Source organism: Eschrichtius robustus, chromosome 1, assembly GCF_028021215.1.
Source record: "Eschrichtius robustus isolate mEscRob2 chromosome 1, mEscRob2.pri, whole genome shotgun sequence".
Classification (NCBI taxonomy): domain Eukaryota; kingdom Metazoa; phylum Chordata; class Mammalia; order Artiodactyla; family Eschrichtiidae; genus Eschrichtius; species Eschrichtius robustus.
The window spans coordinates 100,530,616-100,545,487 of NC_090824.1; positions in this window are offsets into that span (position 1 = coordinate 100,530,616).

Below are 14,872 nucleotides of genomic sequence, written 5' to 3' on the forward strand. Positions count from 1 at the left end.
CTGAAACATCTACAAAACACAGCTGAGAGAGCATAGGGCACTTCCACTCATGGGCGTCTAAATTGGGAAAACTAAAAATCAGCAAGACACAGGCACCCCAAAGTTTACGGTTGCTCTGTTGACAAGAACCTCCACTGCCTTACACCTTAAATATCCCAGGAAAGAGAAAAATGGATAAAGAAGTTGTGGTCCTTATGTACAATGGAATGCAACTCAGCCATGAAATCAACGTCATAAGGCTAGTAGCAGCATGATGAGTGGATTTAGGTACGACGAATCTAAGTGAAATAAGTCACACAGAAAAAGACACTTATCATAAGCTATCACTTATAGAGGGAATGTAAAAACCGCTACACTTGAACTGAATTACAAAACACAACAGAGTCACACGTTTAGAAAACACACTATGGCTGCTTAACGGGAAAGGTGAGGTGGGGTGATGCATAAAACAAGGGTTTCAAATTAGCTCAGATACCGTTCCATAAACCCAATATGTAATAGACAAGACCTACTCCTTGCTCAGTGAACTGGACTCAACACCCCCTATTCACCGCCCAAGAATATATCTGACTAGTAAGAATCTTAAAACCTATGTATTGATATCTCTCTGTAAGTGAGTCAAGTGGGTGTAAAGCGGCATAAGCACAGCAGTGAAAAGCAGCTAAACCCCATTATAACATTCAATTACTTTTAAAAACCCGTGAAACAAAGACAGTGAAAGAGAGAGAAATTCTTACAAAATTCGTTCAGGGGCTGTGATGCCACCTCGATTGACCATATCTAGACCCACAGCTGATTGAGACATAAGGGTGGACACTCTTGGGGCTGAGAGGTTTGGTGAGGTTGGGTGAGCAAACGCAGACCCTTTAAAGTAATACTGCGGGGTACCCATCTCATGGGTCCCAAATCTCCAGGTTCAAGGGCATCTTCCTACATCGAAAACATGCATGAGAAACCCAGAAGATGGTACACCGTGTGATCGGGAAAGGTTTCTAAAACGCACCTCATTTCTCATCTCCTTGTGCTCGGGTTCGCCATTCCAGCCGCTTTACTTGCAATCTCCCTCCTTGGAGAATCAGCACCTTTAACCCCCTGTTCCGTACAGGTTGCCATTTGTCCTGAGGATGAACGGCAAGAGGGGGAACCAATGAGAGACTAGCTCTAGGTGTTGGGACAGGCACAGGTCACTCTATTTTCCCATCAGGAAGAAGAATTAACCACAGGCGCAGCCTGCCGCCCGGAACCAGAATAGGGCCTGAAGCAATCCTGCGCTTTTGCGGCCAGCTCCCCAAAAAGCGAGTTGATAAATGGAGCTCAGGGGCACTACAATTCACAATCCTGTAGAGTTATAAATGGTAACTCAAGTCCAAAAATATATTGAAGGAAGGCAACGAAGAGGATTTGAAAGCAAGGCAGAATTGCAGGAAATTTCTATAGATTATATGTTAAGTGTTTATATACATTTAACATACATTAGCCTATTTAGGTTAGCCCCATAATCCTAATTTTTCCATCCTTCCACCTTTCATTTTGGTTAACCATTAGTTTGTTTTGTAAGTCTGTGGGTGTCTTTTTCTGTGGAAGTATGTTCATTGCTAGCAATCTTAGGATAACTTGTATAAATGATATCATAGGATATTTGTCATTCCCTTTTGACTGACTTTACCTAATATGATTATTTCTAGGCTCATTTTTAATCCTGAAAACGGCACTCTTCATTTTCTACCCGAGGCTACTATTCCATTCTGTACATATACCACTTCTTCTTTGTCAATTCATCTGTTTATGGACCTTTTTTTTGGCTTCCATGTCTTGGCTATTTCAATATTGCTGCAGTGCACATTTGCCTGCCTCTGTCTTTCCGATTCTGGTGGTCTTAGATTAGAGGCCCAAAAGGTGCCCTGCCACATCCTCTGGTAGCTCAATTTTTACCTTTTAAAGCAGCTCCATTCAGGTTTTGTTAGTGCTGTTACCACTTTACATCCCACCAGCTGCTAGAAGGTACAAAGTTCTCTAAAACCCCTTCAGCATTTATAGTTTGTAGAGGTTTGGCTGATGGTCATTTGACTGGTGTGAGCTGAAACCTTTTTGGAGGTTGGATTTGCATGGGGCTAATAATTCCTTATACTGAGCTTTAGGCATGTCCTTTTTTTCTTTTCCTCTTTTTTTGTTTTTAGACAGTGAGTACAACTTCTCTCTTCATATTGACTTCTTGAAAAATTTGTCATGTGTTGAATTTTCTTGCCTATTCCCTATCCCAGGGCATTTTTGGAGGGGAGGTGTCATTTACAGCCCTGCAGTCCTTGTGACTACTAAGCAACCATTAGCACTGGGTTGAAAGCTGCTGTTGTGAGAAACAGCCACAATGCGGCAGCATTATTACGTTCTCAACCCTTGTTACTGGGGCAACAGAGTCTTCCTGGAGGTAGTGTTCCGAGGTTGTATATTAGAGAGGAATGTGCGGGGACAAGCCCCCAGGTTTCAGGAGGTAGATACGAATCGCCTTTAGAGAACATGAAAAGCGGCAAAACGTCGACAATGATGCACTTGGCCAAAAAGGGCCTATGCGTTTTTTCCTGAATATATTCAGGAAAAAACGCATAGGCCCTTTTTGGCCAACCAAGCAAGCCGGAAAGGCAAATCAGCCTTACAAATAAGTCTCACTTCCCATCCGTCCAAAGGACATCCAAAACAGTGTAAAAACCAGAAGTGCAGGACAGGCCAGGTAGAAAAGGCAGCCTTGTTAGGCTGATGGGCGGGATGTAAATTGCCAACGGCCAGTCTGGAGAAGTGCACGGTGTTTCCTAAACCATCTAAAAAACACAGCTAGAGAGCTTAGGGCCCTTCCACTCGTGGGCGTATAAAATGGGAAAAGTAAAAATCAACAAGACACAGGCACCCCAAAGTTTAGACCTGCTCTGTTGACAAGAACCTCCACTTCAATACACCTTAAATATGCCAGGATAGAGAAAAATGGATAAAGAAGTGTGGTACTTATGTACAATGGAATATCACTCAGCCATGAAATCAATGTCATACGGCTACCAGCAGCATGATGAGTGGATTTAGGTACGATGTTTCTCAGTGAAATAAGTCACACAGAAAAAGACACTTATCATAAGATATCACTTATAGAGGGAAAGTAAAAATCGCTACACATGACCTGATTACAAAACAGAACAGAGTCACACATTTAGAAAACACTGGATGGCTGCTTAACTGGAAAGGTGAGGTGCAGTGAGGCATAAAACAAGGGTTTGAAATTAGCACACATACCGTTCCATAAACCAAATATGTAACAGACAACACATACCCCTTGCTCAGTGAACTGGACTCAACCCCCCCTATTCACCGCACAAGAGTATATCTGACTAGTAAGAATCTTAAAACCTATGTATTGATATCTCTCTGTAAATGAATCAAGTGGGTGTAAAGCGGCATAAACACAGCAGTGAAAATCAGCTAAACCCCATTATAAAAATAGATTACAAAAAAAACCCCAACAAAGACAGTGAAAGAGAGAGAAATTCGTACAAAGTTCGTTCAGGGACAGTGAAGCAACCTGGATCGACCATATCTAGACCCACAGCTGGATTAGATATAAGGCTGGACACTCTTGGGGCTGAGAGGATTGGTGAGGTTTGGTGAGCAAACGCAGACCCTTTAAAGTAATACTGCGGGGTACCCATCTCATGGGTCCCAAATCTCCAGGTTCAAGGGCATCTTCCTACATCGAAAACATGCATGAGAAACCCAGAAGATGGTACACCGTGTGATCGGGAATGGTTTCTAAAACGCACCTCATTTCTCCTCTCCTTGTGCTCGGGTTCGCCATTCCAGCCGCATTACTAACAATCTCCCCACTTGGAGAATCAGCACCTTTAACCTCCTGTTTCGTACAGGTTGCAATTTGTCTTGAGGATGAATGGGAAGAGGGGGAACCAATGAGAGGGTAGCTCTAGGTGTTGGGACAGGCACAGGTCACTCTAATTTCCATCAGGAAGAAGAATTAACCACAGGCTCAGCCTGCCCCACGGAACCAGAATAGGGCCTGAAGCCATCCTGCGGATTTTCGGCCAACTCCCAAAAGAGCGAGTTGAAAAATGGAGCTCAGGGGCACTGCAATTCACAAACCTGCAGAGTTATAAACGATAACTCTCGTCCACAAATATATTGAGGGAAGGCAACGAAGAGGATGTGAAAGCAAGGCAGAACTGCAGGAAACTGATTTCAGGAGGTAGATTCGAATCGCCTTTAAAGCACATGGAAAGCGGCAAAACCTCGACAATGATGCCCTTGGCCAAAAAGGGCGTATGCGTATGCGTTTTTTCCTGAATAAATATTCAGCATGGCCCTTTTTGGCCAACCAAGCAACCTGGAAAGGCAAATCAGCGCTACAAAGAAGTCTCGCTGCCCATCGCTCAAAAGGGCCATGCTGAATAAAGTGACAATACCAGAAATGCAGGAAAGGCCATGGAGAAATGGGAGCCTTGCTACGCTGATGGGCGGGATGTAAATTGCCACCAGCCACTCTGGAGAAGTGCACGGGGTGTCCTGAAACATCTACAAAACACAGCTGAGAGAGCATAGGGCACTTCCACTCATGGGCGTCTAAATTGGGAAAACTAAAAATCAGCAAGACACAGGCACCACAAAGTTTACGGTTGCTCTGTTGACAAGAACCTCCACTGCGTTACACCTTAAATATCCCAGGAAAGAGAAAAATGGATAAAGAAGTTGTGGTCCTTATGTACAATGGAATGCAACTCAGCCATGAAATCAACGTCATAAGGCTAGTAGCAGCATGATGAGTGGATTTAGGTACGACGAATCTAAGTGAAATAAGTCACACAGAAAAAGACACTTATCATAAGCTATCACTTATAGAGGGAATGTAAAAACCGCTACACTTGAACTGAATTACAAAACACAACAGAGTCACACGTTTAGAAAACACACTATGGCTGCTTAACGGGAAAGGTGAGCTGGGGTGATGCGTAAAACAAGGGTTTCAATTTAGCTCAGATACCGTTCCATAAACCCAATATGTAATAGACAAGACCTACTCCTTGCTCAGTGAACTGGACTCAACACCCCCTATTCACCGCCCAAGAATATATCTGACTAGTAAGAATCTTAAAACCTATGTATTGATATCTCTCTGTAAGTGAGTCAAGTGGGTGTAAAGCGGCATAAGCACAGCAGTAAAAAGCAGCTAAACCCCATTATAACATTCAATTACTTTTAAAAACCCGTGAAACAAAGACAGTGAAAGAGAGAGAAATTCTTACAAAATTCGTTCAGGGGCTGTGATGCCACCTCGATTGACCATATCTAGACCCACAGCTGATTGAGACATAAGGGTGGACACTCTTGGGGCTGAGAGGTTTGGTGAGGTTGGGTGAGCAAACGCAGACCCTTTAAAGTAATACTGCGGGGTACCCATCTCATGGGTCCCAAATCTCCAGGTTCAAGGGCATCTTCCTACATCGAAAACATGCATGAGAAACCCAGAAGATGGTACACCGTGTGATCGGGAAAGGTTTCTAAAACGCACCTCATTTCTCATCTCCTTGTGCTCGGGTTCGCCATTCCAGCCGCTTTACTTGCAATCTCCCTCCTTGGAGAATCAGCACCTTTATCCCCCTGTTCCGTACAGGTTGCCATTTGTCCTGAGGATGAACGGCAAGAGGGGGAACCAATGAGAGACTAGCTCTAGGTGTTGGGACAGGCACAGGTCACTCTATTTTCCCATCAGGAAGAAGAATTAACCACAGGCTCAGCCTGCCGCCCGGAACCAGAATAGGGCCTGAAGCAATCCTGCGCTTTTGCGGCCAGCTCCCCAAAAAGCGAGTTGATAAATGGAGCTCAGGGGCACTACAATTCACAATCCTGTAGAGTTATAAATGGTAACTCAAGTCCAAAAATATATTGAAGGAAGGCAACGAAGAGGATTTGAAAGCAAGGCAGAATTGCAGGAAATTTCTATAGATTATATGTTAAGTCTTTATATACATTTAACATACATTAGCCTATTTAGGTTAGCCCCATAATCCTAATTTTTCCATCCTTCCACCTTTCATTTTGGTTAACCATTAGTTTGTTTTGTAAGTCTGTGGGTGTCTTTTTCTGTGGAAGTATGTTCATTGCTAGCAATCTTAGGATAACTTGTATAAATGATATCATAGGATATTTGTCATTCCCTTTTGACTGACTTTACCTAATATGATTATTTCTAGGCTCATTTTTAATCCTGAAAACGGCACTCTTCATTTTCTCCCCGAGGCTACTATTCCATTCTGTACATATACCACTTCTTCTTTGTCAATTCATCTGTTTATGGACCTTTTTTTTGGCTTCCATGTCTTGGCTATTTCAATATTGCTGCAGTGCACATTTGCCTGCCTCTGTCTTTCCGATTCTGGTGGTCTTAGATTAGAGGCCCAAAAGGTGCCCTGCCACATCCTCTGGTAGCTCAATTTTTACCTTTTAAAGCAGCTCCATTCAGTTTTTGTTAGTGCTGTTACCACTTTACATCCCACCAGCTGCTAGAAGGTACAAAGTTCTCTAAAACCCCTTCAGCATTTATAGTTTGTAGAGGTTTGGCTGATGGTCATTTGACTGGTGTGAGCTGAAACCTTTTTGGAGGTTGGATTTGCATGGGGCTAATAATTCCTTATACTGAGCTTTAGGCATGTCCTTTTTTTCTTTTCCTCTTTTTTTGTTTTTAGACAGTGAGTACAACTTCTCTCTTCATATTGACTTCCTGAAAAATTTGTCATGTGTTGAATTTTCTTGCCTATTCCCTATCCCAGGGCATTTTTGGAGGGGAGGTGTCATTTACAGCCCTGCAGTCCTTGTGACTACTAAGCAACCATTAGCACTGGGTTGAAAGCTGCTGTTGTGAGAAACAGCCACAATGCGGCAGCATTATTACGTTCTCAACCCTTGTTACTGGGGCAACAGAGTCTTCCTGGAGGTAGTGTTCCGAGGTTGTATATTAGAGAGGAATGTGCGGGGACAAGCCCCCAGATTTCAGGAGGTAGATACGAATCGCCTTTAGAGAACATGAAAAGCGGCAAAACGTCGACAATGATGCACTTGGCCAAAAAGGGCCTATGCGTTTTTTCCTGAATATATTCAGGAAAAAACGCATAGGCCCTTTTTGGCCAACCAAGCAAGCCGGAAAGGCAAATCAGCCTTACAAATAAGTCTCACTTCCCATCCGTCCAAAGGACATCCAAAACAGTGTAAAAACCAGAAGTGCAGGACAGGCCAGGTAGAAAAGGGAGCCTTGTTAGGCTGATGGGCGGGATGTAAATTGCCAACGGCCAGTCTGGAGAAGTGCACGGTGTTTCCTAAACCATCTAAAAAACACAGCTAGAGAGCATAGGGCCCTTCCACTCGTGGGCGTATAAAATGGGAAAAGTAAAAATCAACAAGACACAGGCACCCCAAAGTTTAGGCCTGCTCTGTTGACAAGAACCTCCACTTCAATACACCTTAAATATGCCAGGATAGAGAAAAATGGATAAAGAAGTGTGGTACTTATGTACAATGGAATATCACTCAGCCATGAAATCAATGTCATACGGCTACCAGCAGCATGATGAGTGGATTTAGGTACGATGTTTCTCAGTGAAATAAGTCACACAGAAAAAGACACTTATCATAAGATATCACTTATAGAGGGAAAGTAAAAATCGCTACACATGACCTGATTACAAAACAGAACAGAGTCACACATTTAGAAAACACTGGATGGCTGCTTAACTGGAAAGGTGAGGTGCAGTGAGGCATAAAACAAGGGTTTGAAATTAGCACACATACCGTTCCATAAACCAAATATGTAACAGACAACACATACCCCTTGCTCAGTGAACTGGACTCAACCCCCCCTATTCACCGCACAAGAGTATATCTGACTAGTAAGAATCTTAAAACCTATGTATTGATATCTCTCTGTAAATGAATCAAGTGGGTGTAAAGCGGCATAAACACAGCAGTGAAAATCAGCTAAACCCCATTATAAAAATAGATTACAAAAAAAACCCCAACAAAGACAGTGAAAGAGAGAGAAATTCGTACAAAGTTCGTTCAGGGACAGTGAAGCAACCTGGATCGACCATATCTAGACCCACAGCTGGATTAGATATAAGGCTGGACACTCTTGGGGCTGAGAGGATTGGTGAGGTTTGGTGAGCAAACGCCTACCATTTAAAGTAATAGTGCATGGTACCCATTCTATGGGTCCCAAATCTCCAGGTTCAAGGGAATCTTCTTACAGCGAAAAAATGCATGGGAAACCAAGTGGATGGTATACAGTGTGGTCGGGAAAGGTTTCTAAAACGCACCTCATTTCTCCTCTCCTTGTGCTCGGGTTCGCCATTCCAGCCGCATTACTAACAATCTCCCCACTTGGAGAATCAGCACCTTTAACCTCCTGTTTCGTACAGGTTGCAATTTGTCTTGAGGATGAATGGGAAGAGGGGGAACCAATGAGAGGGTAGCTCTAGGTGTTGGGACAGGCACAGGTCACTCTAATTTCCATCAGGAAGAAGAATTAACCACAGGCTCAGCCTGCCCCACGGAACCAGAATAGGGCCTGAAGCCATCCTGCGGATTTTCGGCCAACTCCCAAAAGAGCGAGTTGAAAAATGGAGCTCAGGGGCACTGCAATTCACAAACCTGCAGAGTTATAAACGATAACTCTCGTCCACAAATATATTGAGGGAAGGCAACGAAGAGGATGTGAAAGCAAGGCAGAACTGCAGGAAACTGATTTCAGGAGGTAGATTCGAATCGCCTTTAAAGCACATGGAAAGCGGCAAAACCTCGACAATGATGCCCTTGGCCAAAAAGGGCGTATGCGTATGCGTTTTTTCCTGAATAAATATTCAGCATGGCCCTTTTTGGCCAACCAAGCAACCTGGAAAGGCAAATCAGCGCTACAAAGAAGTCTCGCTGCCCATCGCTCAAAAGGGCCATGCTGAATAAAGTGACAATACCAGAAATGCAGGAAAGGCCATGGAGAAATGGGAGCCTTGCTACGCTGATGGGCGGGATGTAAATTGGCACCAGCCACTCTGGAGAAGTGCACGGGGTGTCCTGAAACATCTACAAAACACAGCTGAGAGAGCATAGGGCACTTCCACTCATGGGCGTCTAAATTGGGAAAACTAAAAATCAGCAAGACACAGGCACCCCAAAGTTTACGGTTGCTCTGTTGACAAGAACCTCCACTGCGTTACACCTTAAATATCCCAGGAAAGAGAAAAATGGATAAAGAAGTTGTGGTCCTTATGTACAATGGAATGCAACTCAGCCATGAAATCAACGTCATAAGGCTAGTAGCAGCATGATGAGTGGATTTAGGTACGACGAATCTAAGTGAAATAAGTCACACAGAAAAAGACACTTATCATAAGCTATCACTTATAGAGGGAATGTAAAAACCGCTACACTTGAACTGAATTACAAAACACAACAGAGTCACACGTTTAGAAAACACACTATGGCTGCTTAACGGGAAAGGTGAGGTGGGGTGATGCATAAAACAAGGGTTTCAAATTAGCTCAGATACCGTTCCATAAACCCAATATGTAATAGACAAGACCTACTCCTTGCTCAGTGAACTGGACTCAACACCCCCTATTCACCGCCCAAGAATATATCTGACTAGTAAGAATCTTAAAACCTATGTATTGATATCTCTCTGTAAGTGAGTCAAGTGGGTGTAAAGCGGCATAAGCACAGCAGTAAAAAGCAGCTAAACCCCATTATAACATTCAATTACTTTTAAAAACCCGTGAAACAAAGACAGTGAAAGAGAGAGAAATTCTTACAAAATTCGTTCAGGGGCTGTGATGCCACCTCGATTGACCATATCTAGACCCACAGCTGATTGAGACATAAGGGTGGACACTCTTGGGGCTGAGAGGTTTGGTGAGGTTGGGTGAGCAAACGCAGACCCTTTAAAGTAATACTGCGGGGTACCCATCTCATGGGTCCCAAATCTCCAGGTTCAAGGGCATCTTCCTACATCGAAAACATGCATGAGAAACCCAGAAGATGGTACACCGTGTGATCGGGAAAGGTTTCTAAAACGCACCTCATTTCTCATCTCCTTGTGCTCGGGTTCGCCATTCCAGCCGCTTTACTTGCAATCTCCCTCCTTGGAGAATCAGCACCTTTATCCCCCTGTTCCGTACAGGTTGCCATTTGTCCTGAGGATGAACGGCAAGAGGGGGAACCAATGAGAGACTAGCTCTAGGTGTTGGGACAGGCACAGGTCACTCTATTTTCCCATCAGGAAGAAGAATTAACCACAGGCTCAGCCTGCCGCCCGGAACCAGAATAGGGCCTGAAGCAATCCTGCGCTTTTGCGGCCAGCTCCCCAAAAAGCGAGTTGATAAATGGAGCTCAGGGGCACTACAATTCACAATCCTGTAGAGTTATAAATGGTAACTCAAGTCCAAAAATATATTGAAGGAAGGCAACGAAGAGGATTTGAAAGCAAGGCAGAATTGCAGGAAATTTCTATAGATTATATGTTAAGTCTTTATATACATTTAACATACATTAGCCTATTTAGGTTAGCCCCATAATCCTAATTTTTCCATCCTTCCACCTTTCATTTTGGTTAACCATTAGTTTGTTTTGTAAGTCTGTGGGTGTCTTTTTCTGTGGAAGTATGTTCATTGCTAGCAATCTTAGGATAACTTGTATAAATGATATCATAGGATATTTGTCATTCCCTTTTGACTGACTTTACCTAATATGATTATTTCTAGGCTCATTTTTAATCCTGAAAACGGCACTCTTCATTTTCTCCCCGAGGCTACTATTCCATTCTGTACATATACCACTTCTTCTTTGTCAATTCATCTGTTTATGGACCGTTTTTTTGGCTTCCATGTCTTGGCTATTTCAATATTGCTGCAGTGCACATTTGCCTGCCTCTGTCTTTCCGATTCTGGTGGTCTTAGATTAGAGGCCCAAAAGGTGCCCTGCTACATCCTCTGGTAGCTCAATTTTTACCTTTTAAAGCAGCTCCATTCAGTTTTTGTTAGTGCTGTTACCACTTTACATCCCACCAGCTGCTAGAAGGTACAAAGTTCTCTAAAACCCCTTCAGCATTTATAGTTTGTAGAGGTTTGGCTGATGGTCATTTGACTGGTGTGAGCTGAAACCTTTTTGGAGGTTGGATTTGCATGGGGCTAATAATTCCTTATACTGAGCTTTAGGCATGTCCTTTTTTTCTTTTCCTCTTTTTTTGTTTTTAGACAGTGAGTACAACTTCTCTCTTCATATTGACTTCTTGAAAAATTTGTCATGTGTTGAATTTTCTTGCCTATTCCCTATCCCAGGGCATTTTTGGAGGGGAGGTGTCATTTACAGCCCTGCAGTCCTTGTGACTACTAAGCAACCATTAGCACTGGGTTGAAAGCTGCTGTTGTGAGAAACAGCCACAATGCGGCAGCATTATTACGTTCTCAACCCTTGTTACTGGGGCAACAGAGTCTTCCTGGAGGTAGTGTTCCGAGGTTGTATATTAGAGAGGAATGTGCGGGGACAAGCCCCCAGGTTTCAGGAGGTAGATACGAATCGCCTTTAGAGAACATGAAAAGCGGCAAAACGTCGACAATGATGCACTTGGCCAAAAAGGGCCTATGCGTTTTTTCCTGAATATATTCAGGAAAAAACGCATAGGCCCTTTTTGGCCAACCAAGCAAGCCGGAAAGGCAAATCAGCCTTACAAATAAGTCTCACTTCCCATCCGTCCAAAGGACATCCAAAACAGTGTAAAAACCAGAAGTGCAGGACAGGCCACGTAGAAAAGGGAGCCTTGTTAGGCTGATGGGCGGGATGTAAATTGCCAACGGCCACTCTGGAGAAGTGCACGGTGTTTCCTAAACCATCTAAAAAACACAGCTAGAGAGCATAGGGCCCTTCCACTCGTGGGCGTATAAAATGGGAAAAGTAAAAATCAACAAGACACAGGCACCCCAAAGTTTAGGCCTGCTCTGTTGACAAGAACCTCCACTTCAATACACCTTAAATATGCCAGGATAGAGAAAAATGGATAAAGAAGTGTGGTACTTATGTACAATGGAATATCACTCAGCCATGAAATCAATGTCATACGGCTACCAGCAGCATGATGAGTGGATTTAGGTACGATGTTTCTCAGTGAAATAAGTCACACAGAAAAAGACACTTATCATAAGATATCACTTATAGAGGGAAAGTAAAAATCGCTACACATGACCTGATTACAAAACAGAACAGAGTCACACATTTAGAAAACACTGGATGGCTGCTTAACTGGAAAGGTGAGGTGCAGTGAGGCATAAAACAAGGGTTTGAAATTAGCACACATACCGTTCCATAAACCAAATATGTAACAGACAACACATACCCCTTGCTCAGTGAACTGGACTCAACCCCCCCTATTCACCGCACAAGAGTATATCTGACTAGTAAGAATCTTAAAACCTATGTATTGATATCTCTCTGTAAATGAATCAAGTGGGTGTAAAGCGGCATAAACACAGCAGTGAAAATCAGCTAAACCCCATTATAAAAATAGATTACAAAAAAAACCCCAACAAAGACAGTGAAAGAGAGAGAAATTCGTACAAAGTTCGTTCAGGGACAGTGAAGCAACCTGGATCGACCATATCTAGACCCACAGCTGGATTAGATATAAGGCTGGACACTCTTGGGGCTGAGAGGATTGGTGAGGTTTGGTGAGCAAACGCAGACCCTTTAAAGTAATACTGCGGGGTACCCATCTCATGGGTCCCAAATCTCCAGGTTCAAGGGCATCTTCCTACATCGAAAACATGCATGAGAAACCCAGAAGATGGTACACCGTGTGATCGGGAATGGTTTCTAAAACGCACCTCATTTCTCCTCTCCTTGTGCTCGGGTTCGCCATTCCAGCCGCATTACTAACAATCTCCCCACTTGGAGAATCAGCACCTTTAACCTCCTGTTTCGTACAGGTTGCAATTTGTCTTGAGGATGAATGGGAAGAGGGGGAACCAATGAGAGGGTAGCTCTAGGTGTTGGGACAGGCACAGGTCACTCTAATTTCCATCAGGAAGAAGAATTAACCACAGGCTCAGCCTGCCCCACGGAACCAGAATAGGGCCTGAAGCCATCCTGCGGATTTTCGGCCAACTCCCAAAAGAGCGAGTTGAAAAATGGAGCTCAGGGGCACTGCAATTCACAAACCTGCAGAGTTATAAACGATAACTCTCGTCCACAAATATATTGAGGGAAGGCAACGAAGAGGATGTGAAAGCAAGGCAGAACTGCAGGAAACTGATTTCAGGAGGTAGATTCGAATCGCCTTTAAAGCACATGGAAAGCGGCAAAACCTCGACAATGATGCCCTTGGCCAAAAAGGGCGTATGCGTATGCGTTTTTTCCTGAATAAATATTCAGCATGGCCCTTTTTGGCCAACCAAGCAACCTGGAAAGGCAAATCAGCGCTACAAAGAAGTCTCGCTTCCCATCGCTCAAAAGGGCCATGCTGAATAAAGTGACAATACCAGAAATGCAGGAAAGGCCATGGAGAAATGGGAGCCTTGCTACGCTGATGGGCGGGATGTAAATTGGCACCAGCCACTCTGGAGAAGTGCACGGGGTGTCCTGAAACATCTACAAAACACAGCTGAGAGAGCATAGGGCACTTCCACTCATGGGCGTCTAAATTGGGAAAACTAAAAATCAGCAAGACACAGGCACCACAAAGTTTACGGTTGCTCTGTTGACAAGAACCTCCACTGCCTTACACCTTAAATATCCCAGGAAAGAGAAAAATGGATAAAGAAGTTGTGGTCCTTATGTACAATGGAATGCAACTCAGCCATGAAATCAACGTCATAAGGCTAGTAGCAGCATGATGAGTGGATTTAGGTACGACGAATCTAAGTGAAATAAGTCACACAGAAAAAGACACTTATCATAAGCTATCACTTATAGAGGGAATGTAAAAACCGCTACACTTGAACTGAATTACAAAACACAACAGAGTCACACGTTTAGAAAACACACTATTGCTGCTTAACGGGAAAGGTGAGGTGGGGTGATGCATAAAACAAGGGTTTCAAATTAGCTCAGATACCGTTCCATAAACCCAATATGTAATAGACAAGACCTACTCCTTGCTCAGTGAACTGGACTCAACACCCCCTATTCACCGCCCAAGAATATATCTGACTAGTAAGAATCTTAAAACCTATGTATTGATATCTCTCTGTAAGTGAGTCAAGTGGGTGTAAAGCGGCATAAGCACAGCAGTGAAAAGCAGCTAAACCCCATTATAACATTCAATTACTTTTAAAAACCCGTGAAACAAAGACAGTGAAAGAGAGAGAAATTCTTACAAAATTCGTTCAGGGGCTGTGATGCCACCTCGATTGACCATATCTAGACCCACAGCTGATTGAGACATAAGGGTGGACACTCTTGGGGCTGAGAGGTTTGGTGAGGTTGGGTGAGCAAACGCAGACCCTTTAAAGTAATACTGCGGGGTACCCATCTCATGGGTCCCAAATCTCCAGGTTCAAGGGCATCTTCCTACATCGAAAACATGCATGAGAAACCCAGAAGATGGTACACCGTGTGATCGGGAAAGGTTTCTAAAACGCACCTCATTTCTCATCTCCTTGTGCTCGGGTTCGCCATTCCAGCCGCTTTACTTGCAATCTCCCTCCTTGGAGAATCAGCACCTTTAACCCCCTGTTCCGTACAGGTTGCCATTTGTCCTGAGGATGAACGGCAAGAGGGGGAACCAATGAGAGACTAGCTCTAGGTGTTGGGACAGGCACAGGTTACTCTATTTTCCCATCAGGAAGAA